Raw genomic sequence first — 8,273 nt, forward strand, 5'->3', positions numbered from 1 at the left:
ACGCGTCGAACACGTAGTTGGCGACCGCTGGCCGCTTTCCACGCTTAGGGAAGAGAGAGAGAAAAGAGAGAGAGACAGAAGAGTCCTGACGCGCAGTGACTCCGACTCACGGGCCTGGCACTTGATAGGGAAGCCTTCCATCGCAGATGCGCCAGGTGTGAGTTTACAACTCTCTTCCTTCCCCGGGTATTGACACGTCAAAAGGGTCATGTTTGTTAGGGAGAAAGCAAGGTCGTCTTAATGGCCACTCTAAAGTAATTTATCCGGAAGGTTTTCCCAGCTTGAACTGTGCGGCGCTCATTGGCTCTAGTTCGCGAACGTATTTAAAAATCAAGTTCAGACGCGCAGCGTGGCCAATGAACATCACTCAAATACAAGGAAGCGCAGATCAAGGTACATAGCTCCGTTGGAATCATTAACTTTAAGAAAACACGTGTAACGTTCCATTAATGTCTAATTCACGGATGCCTCGATCCAAAGATATTTTTGCTCTGTCGCACGCGTGTAGCTATCAAAGAACGAGCAATCGTGATAATTTTTTCAATATTTCCCAATGCTGTCTAGCCCACTGACATGAAACAAAAATGATACACGACATGGTACAAGACATGATATATGGCATGAAATGACTAGGTCTTCCCTAGACGTCCCTCTGTCATGACAAGCTTACAAGCACACATGCAAAATTAAGTTTGATTTTCAACATTCATCATTAATTTGACATCTTCTCGACTTAGGATTTTGGGGATTATGGGTTTTTCCAGCTGGGCGCGAAATTTGTGAGGGATCTCGCAAATTATAGGAAGGATTAGCTTTTGGAATACGAGAATAATGAATGAAGTCAATAATTGGTAACAATTTAAATAAAAAATAAGGTTTATTTAAAACAAACTTACAGTCGGTTGACTCCAAGAGTCGCAAAAATCTCACAAGCCCAAACCGGGCAACGAAGCCAAGAGCGGGCAAGCGAACTTGAATGGTACCCGGGCGATGCGCACCTCGATGATGATCGCGTCCAGGTGTAATGGGGCGTCTTATTGGAGAACTTAAAAGAGGTGTACTCAGAAATGTTCGAATGGGTTGACTCACAGCCGGAAAGGCAGCACAAAACAAGACTGTCTTCAGAGTAGGATTGCGGTAATAAGGACTGGGGTGTTGTTCCCCACTTCTTCTTCTGAGCCGGCAGGGCCGTACGGTTGCGGGGTGCTTGTAACTTTGTTAGAGTATACATAACACTGTAGAACTCACATTCGCTGAGGTAACTAACTTAAACTTTACTTATATACATAGTACTCTCTAAATATGAACCAGCGAAAGTGTACTGATTGGCAGCGCATGTACGCTGATTTAGTCAGCTATAAGTATACTCCTGCGAATCAGCGGATATTCACTGTTTTACTCAGCGACACAGTAATTCGCTGGTCCTAGCTCATTCGGTTTTTTAACTAATAAATCAGTACAATCATGGGGAGAAAAGAAAACTTTTTTAATGCTAAAAGCATATTGTAACTTTATTTGAACATATCAAAATTTCAAATACGTAAATAAATTATTGACAAATTTAAGTAAGAGTTTGATTAAAGTGTTCAAAACAAATTGAAACTTAGTATGTATATATGAATTAGAAGATTGCACATCAAAAATACAAGCAATTAGTAAGGTTCTACAGGGTGGACACGCTGGGGCTTACATGTATGGAGAACTTGAAATCTACCCGAAATGTACAAAAGCAGGGGAGAAGCCATTGTACACGGATATTTTCAAATTTCGCCCCTTTACAGTTGCATTCGGATCGGCCATTCGGTCAAGTCCGTGCATCTTCGGGTCAAGTTAATCATAGTTTCCATGGTTGCCTTCGAAACTTCTAATGGATAAAACTTTCAAAAAATATATGATATTTCATGTAGTAATTACAAATAATAAAAGTGTTTATTTCATAATGAATTTAAACATGTGGACTGAGAAGTAAACATCCATTTTTTTCTGTGACAATTATATTATGGAATAACTGCTTTGTGACAAATACTATAAAATAGTAATAATATTCTGCGCTTCCAGTAGGCGAAGAGTGAATTGCGTCTAACGTTTATTTGCGGCATCAAAAAGGTATGTTATGAACAAAAAGGATCTGTTTAAAATAAAGTTAATAAAATATTACATGCAAAAACTTTTAATGGATGTTACCTAAATTTACTTACAGCGATGAGGACAAAAAGGTGAATCTGAACATAACCTCGAAATAATGACAAATCGGCCCGGCATGCTTATTATACTTTTGATTAATTATTCTTTACCAAAGAAATGTTTTGTGGTTTGTATGCTTATTACTCACAGTGTCGGTAATAATACTTTAAACAATAATTACTTATTAATAATTGAACAATCATTACTTATTAATAATAACTTAAATTGCAGTATAAAAATTTATAATGATCTCTTCGTCTAAGATTTCAAATGCGCTCATATGCGCTACTTTCGAAATTGACAAAACACCATAATAATCCCCCTTATTTCCAATTGATATCGATCCACTACTCAATGATGTCTCCAAATAATTAAAGTTGCAAAATAAAAATTTATAATGATCTCTTCGAATATGATTTCAAATGCGCTTATATGTGCCACTTTCGAAATTTACAAAAAACCATAATCATTCCCCTCATTACCACTTCTTATGATTCACTATCCGATAACATCTCCAAATAACTAATATTACAAAATGAAAATTTATAATGATCCCTTCGTTTGGGATTTCAAATGCGCTTATATTCGCCACTTTAGAAATTGACAAAAACCCATAATCATCCCCCTCACTACCACTTGTTACGATTAACTATCCGATGATATCTCGAAATAACTTAAATTGCATAATAAAAATTTATAATGATCTCTTCGTTTAGGATTTCAAATGCGCTTATATGCGCCACTTTCAAAATTAACAAAAACTCATAATCAACAGCCCCACTACCAATTGTTACGATCCACTATCCGATGATATCTGCAAATAAATTATAGTATATAAAGTATATAAAGTATATATAAAAGTATATATACTTTATAAAGTATATATATATATATATATATAAAGTATATATATGTATATATATAAAGTATATATATAAAAGTATATAAAGTATATAAATTATACTTTGTGTAGGATTTCAAATGAGCTCATGTGCGCCACTTTCAAAACTGACAAAAACCCATAAATAACCCCTTCATTAACACTTCTTACGCTTATAAATAAATAATTATAATATTTTTATAAAATTCATACAATTAGAAATTTGTATACTGCAATTTTAGTTATTTGGAGACGTAATCATAAAGTGGATCGTAACAAGTGTTAGTAAGGGGGCTGATTATGGGTTTTTGTTAATTTTGAAATTGGCGCATATGAGCGCATTTGAAATCCTAGACGAACAGATCGTTATAATTTTCTATTTTGCAATTTTAGTTATTTGGAGATATCATTGTATAGTGAATTGTAAGAAGTGGTAATGAGGGGGATGATTATGTTTTTTTGTCCATTTTGAATGTGGCGCATATGAGCGCATTTGAAATCCTACACGAAGAGATCATTATGAATGTTTATTGTGCAATTTAAGTTATTTCGAGATATCATCTAAAAGTGGATCGTAACAAGTGGTAGTGAGGGGTTTAATTATGGGGGTTTTCAATTTTTAAAGTAGCGCATATGAGGGCATTTGAAATCCTATCTGAAGAGATCATTATAAATTTTTATAATGCAATTTAAGTTATTTGGAGACATAATCGAAAAGTGGATCGTAACAAGTGGTAGTGAGGGGGTTGATTATAGTTTTTTGTCAATCTTGAAAGTGGCGCATATGAGCGCCTTTGAGATCCTAGACAAAGAGATAATTATAAATTTTTATTTTGCAATTAAAGTTATTTGGAGATATCATCGGGTGGTGGACCGATAACAATTGAAAATAAGGGGGTTGATTATGTTTTTTTGTCAATTTCGAAAGTGGCGCATATGAGGGCGTTTGAAATCCTATGCGATGAGAAAATAATAAATTTGTATGCTGCAATTTTATTTATTTGGAGATATGATCGGGCAGTGGATCGTGGCAAGTGGTTTTCTGGGGGTTTATTATGGTTTTTTGTCAATTCTAAAAGTAGCGCATATGAGCGCATTTGAAATACTGTCTGAAAAGATCATTATAAACTTTTTTATTGCAATTTAGGTTATGTGGAGATATCATCGGGTAGTTTATCGGTAGCAAGTGTCAATTGAAATGTTGATTATTGTTTTTATTAGTTTTGAAAGTAGTGCCTCTGAGCGAATTTGAAACCCCATAGGAAAGTCACTCCATCAATGCGGATTGATTGCAAACTTTTATTCGGGTTGGTCATCACTTTATAACATTTTGTTACCTCTATATCTTAGGCAATTTTAAAGATTTTCAAAAAATTTGATGGCGCATATGAGCGCATTTGAAATCCTATAGGAAACTTCCTTCATCAATGCGGATTGCAAGCGTCTACATTTATTTCTGCTACATTCCTATCCTGAGCGAGTTTCTAATTTATTTTAGTGGTTGATCAAACCAGATTTTGAGATGACGTCCAGCGAAGATATTTTCTAAAATAAAAAAATACCTATAAACTTTATTAATATATAGAATAATTTCTACAAAAATTGGAATAAATATTATGGCCTCAAATTTCGCTTCTACATTTATTTCTGATCAATTCCTATCCTCAGCGAATCTCTAATTAATTGCAGAGGTTAATCAAACAAAATTTTGAGATGACCTCCAGAGAAATCATTTCCTAAAATAGGAAAATGTTCACCCACGGTTGTCACACGGTCGTTCCATAGTTTTCAAAGATGGTTCAGGCATGGCTAATGGCTCTTCTGTCATGCTACGCCGACGGTAGAATGGGATTTGGAATAAATTGAACTTTGGCAAAATTTTCGAAGATGGGACCAATCTACTAAATTTTCCTCACTATTTAGAAAGGATTGGTGGATAAATATTTCTTTTATTAGACTTTGTGCAATTTCTTTAAAAACCCGCGTGAAAAAAGTTTGCATGGCGTATTTTACAGGAACTTTTTCAAAATTTACATTTTATGAATAATGAGAACATTTCGAAATAGTGAGTCCACGATCCGGGCTCAGCGGGTCGTGCACCAGGTAGTTTAGCACATATTCTATGCGAACGTTTTAAGAATTTGAATTGTTGCAACTGCCAAAATGTGTATCTTGAAATGCGTTTTGAAATGTGTATCTTAAAATGCGTTTTGAAATGTGTATCTTAAAATTCCAGATTGACAATGTTGCATTTGAATTCTTTTATGACTCTTTGAATTGGTCAGCTATTTGGAATTAATTAAATCTGCCAATTTAAATTCGGAGATGCACTTCCCTACCGATAGAAATCTCTGAGTATATTTTAAAGATTCTCTAGGGTCAGAGAAGCTCAGAGAAATTATCCGCAGGCACTTAGATACATATATTGAAAGGTCCAGATAGCTCTTTTAAATGTTTTAAAGGGCAGTATCCATTTCATCGCGGTGTACCTGCTCGTCTTACCCTCTCCACTCGACTTCTCCTCACGTCCCTGACTGAGCGAGATTGCTGAGCCGGGCTTTGCCAACGGGGGGCCTTTTGTCCTAATGAGGCATAAAATGCCATACATAAAAATGTTATAGTTTTGCAATCAGCAAATTAAAAATATTATATTCGGAATCTATGTTTTTTTGCGATTCCAACGATATGTAATTTGCAATTAAAATATGGAAATTAGACTAAGTTATGGCAGGTATTAGTTTGTTTTGACCCTGACTAGATAGCATTATGGAATTTTCCGTAGAATAGTTGAAAAATGCATCTGTTTATTTAGTAGAAAATTCGCCTGTTGACAATTTAATAGAATATACGGATTTTTACCCAACTTCCTAGAAGAATATTATACTTGAAATCAAGTACTTGAATTTTTAAACCAGAAAGACGAATCCTTAAGAAAACAGTACACAATATAAGCTATTTAGTATACACATACACATATAGACAAGCATATTAATTTTATAATATTAAAAATGATGGTCGATTCTTGGGCAATCGAACAGAACTAGGGGTTGAAAAAAAAAGAATTTTAAAAAACAAGGGCCACACTAGTGTATTGAACACAAGGGCAATTTATTAAAAGAAAATTAAACTTCACTTTCGAAGGAATAGAATTAAAATGAATATACTTATTATAGTAGATTATAATATGAAAAATATAAGAGCATTACTTCCACCGGATGAGTATTAAATTCCCTAATGCTATCTAGTCAGGATCAAAACAAACTAATATGTACCATAACATTTTTATGTATGGCATTTAATGCCTCATTATGGCAAAGGGGCCCCCCGCTGGCAAAGCCCGGCATAGTAATCTCGCTCAGTCAGGGACGTGAGGAGAAGTCGAGTAGAGAGGGTAAGACGAGCAGGTACACCGCGATGAAATGGAAATCGCCCGTTTTAAAGGCTTTCAAATGTCCTTTCCGAAATTGAAATAGGAATGCGATCATAAATAACAAGCAGAGAGGCTGAAATTGAAATAAGAATTCGATCATAATAACAAGCAGAGAGGCGATATCAATAGAGCAGCCGACACTCAAGGGTCCTTTGTTAAGCTTTCGGATTAAAATTTAGAAGTAGATTTTTTTTATGTCATAGTTAACAGCCTAAAACATAATAATTCGGAATCTACCAGTTTTGATGATTTCAGATATCTATCTTTTTTTAAATGCTTAAAATTGGAATTAATACAACGTTTCTCGTAAATGGAATGAGATACGCCAAAAAAGACCAAATTTCTTAATCCAACTAGAAAATTGTATATTTGTATATAAGTTATAAGTATAATTAAGTATAATCTCAGACTATCTCAGAAACTATATCATTCAAATCGACTCTGCTTATAGACTCATGGGCCAGACTGTTTCGCTCGAGAATACTCAGAGATTTCTATCGGTAGGGTCGTTCTTGAGTTTTACGACATTCTGAATAGGAGAACATAACCTCAAAAAACTAAATTAAGTTCAATTCGTGATTTACGATTAACAGAAGAAACGCATGAATCGTTTCAAGGTCTCAATGAAATGTGGTTTGAAGGATGTCAAACTGAATGGAAAAGTACGGGTTTCCTTATACAGATTCGAATCTGCATCATACAATTAAGGTTTGATGATGTCCGATGAATTATTTAGTACAATAAGTGAATACAAAAAATTAATATTTTTCGGAAACTAAGTGTTCAATCTAAAATTTTTATCGTATTCAGTAAAAAAGCACATTTACTGTTAAAAATGTATTTGTCAAGAAAATAATTAATTTATTATATCATATAAGTTTTAACACACCTCAGCTAAAATGAACTTTAGTTATTGCATATAGCAAAATCTTTGATTCAAAATATAAAAAAATATTAATTATAGACGATCAGAAATGAAATATGAATTCCATCCTAAGTTTTAGGTTATAATTTTTTAGATCGTAAATATTTCATGTATAAATAAATAAAAATGTATTATAGGTTCACTTTTATGTCAAGATAGGTTAATTGAAGCTTATAATTTGTTCAAACATATATAATATACTAAAATAATGATTTTTTTTTTACTAAAACAGTTTTAACATAAATCTTGTTTTATCGTTGTATACGATGAAAATTACACATGCGTAACAATTAGTTTCCAATAAATCTTAATAATTGTTTTCATCCACTGAGTATTTTAAACTATGCGAAATAATTAAAAAATGGTTACTAAGCTCAAATTAAAATGCATCTTCAAAATCCTACCTCATGGTTTCGCGAGTTCACATTTTGGGCACATTGAAAAAATAAATGGCGTATTCAAGCGCAGCGGATCCCAATAGTATTATTACGATTAACCGTCTTTTTTTAATCGATAACAAAATATGTCTTGGTGAATCGTAAAATAATCACTTCTCCGATTCACTGGTACCTCTAATCTATCGTCCGCAATATGTCATTCTTCTTTGAGATACAACTTTCATACGACTTGAAATACGATTGAAACGAGGCCAACCGTTTATTGTTTCCTGGGAAGTTTAGCGGAAAACAAGCAGTTCTCCGATTCAAATCGTGAGCGCTCGGCTATAAGGTACAATCGGCGGATTCGGCTAACCTCGGGAGATGATCAGAGCTATTCGGATTTTTTGATATAGTGATTTGCAATTTCCTCAAAGGAAGCTTGAAATTTTTGTTAGCGTCTATAACAGAAAATAA

The 8,273-nt window shown here is 34.0% G+C and overlaps 1 protein-coding gene across 1 annotated transcript in view; it reads left to right on the forward strand.

The window, feature by feature from the left end:
* LOC117172902 (protein unc-79 homolog) overlaps nt 1-8,273 on the forward strand; it is a 1,455,529-nt gene that overhangs the window by 306,150 nt on the left and 1,141,106 nt on the right. The window lies entirely within an intron of this gene.

The sequence above is a fragment of the Belonocnema kinseyi genome, chromosome 5 (assembly GCF_010883055.1).
Source record: "Belonocnema kinseyi isolate 2016_QV_RU_SX_M_011 chromosome 5, B_treatae_v1, whole genome shotgun sequence".
In the NCBI taxonomy this organism is placed as follows: domain Eukaryota; kingdom Metazoa; phylum Arthropoda; class Insecta; order Hymenoptera; family Cynipidae; genus Belonocnema; species Belonocnema kinseyi.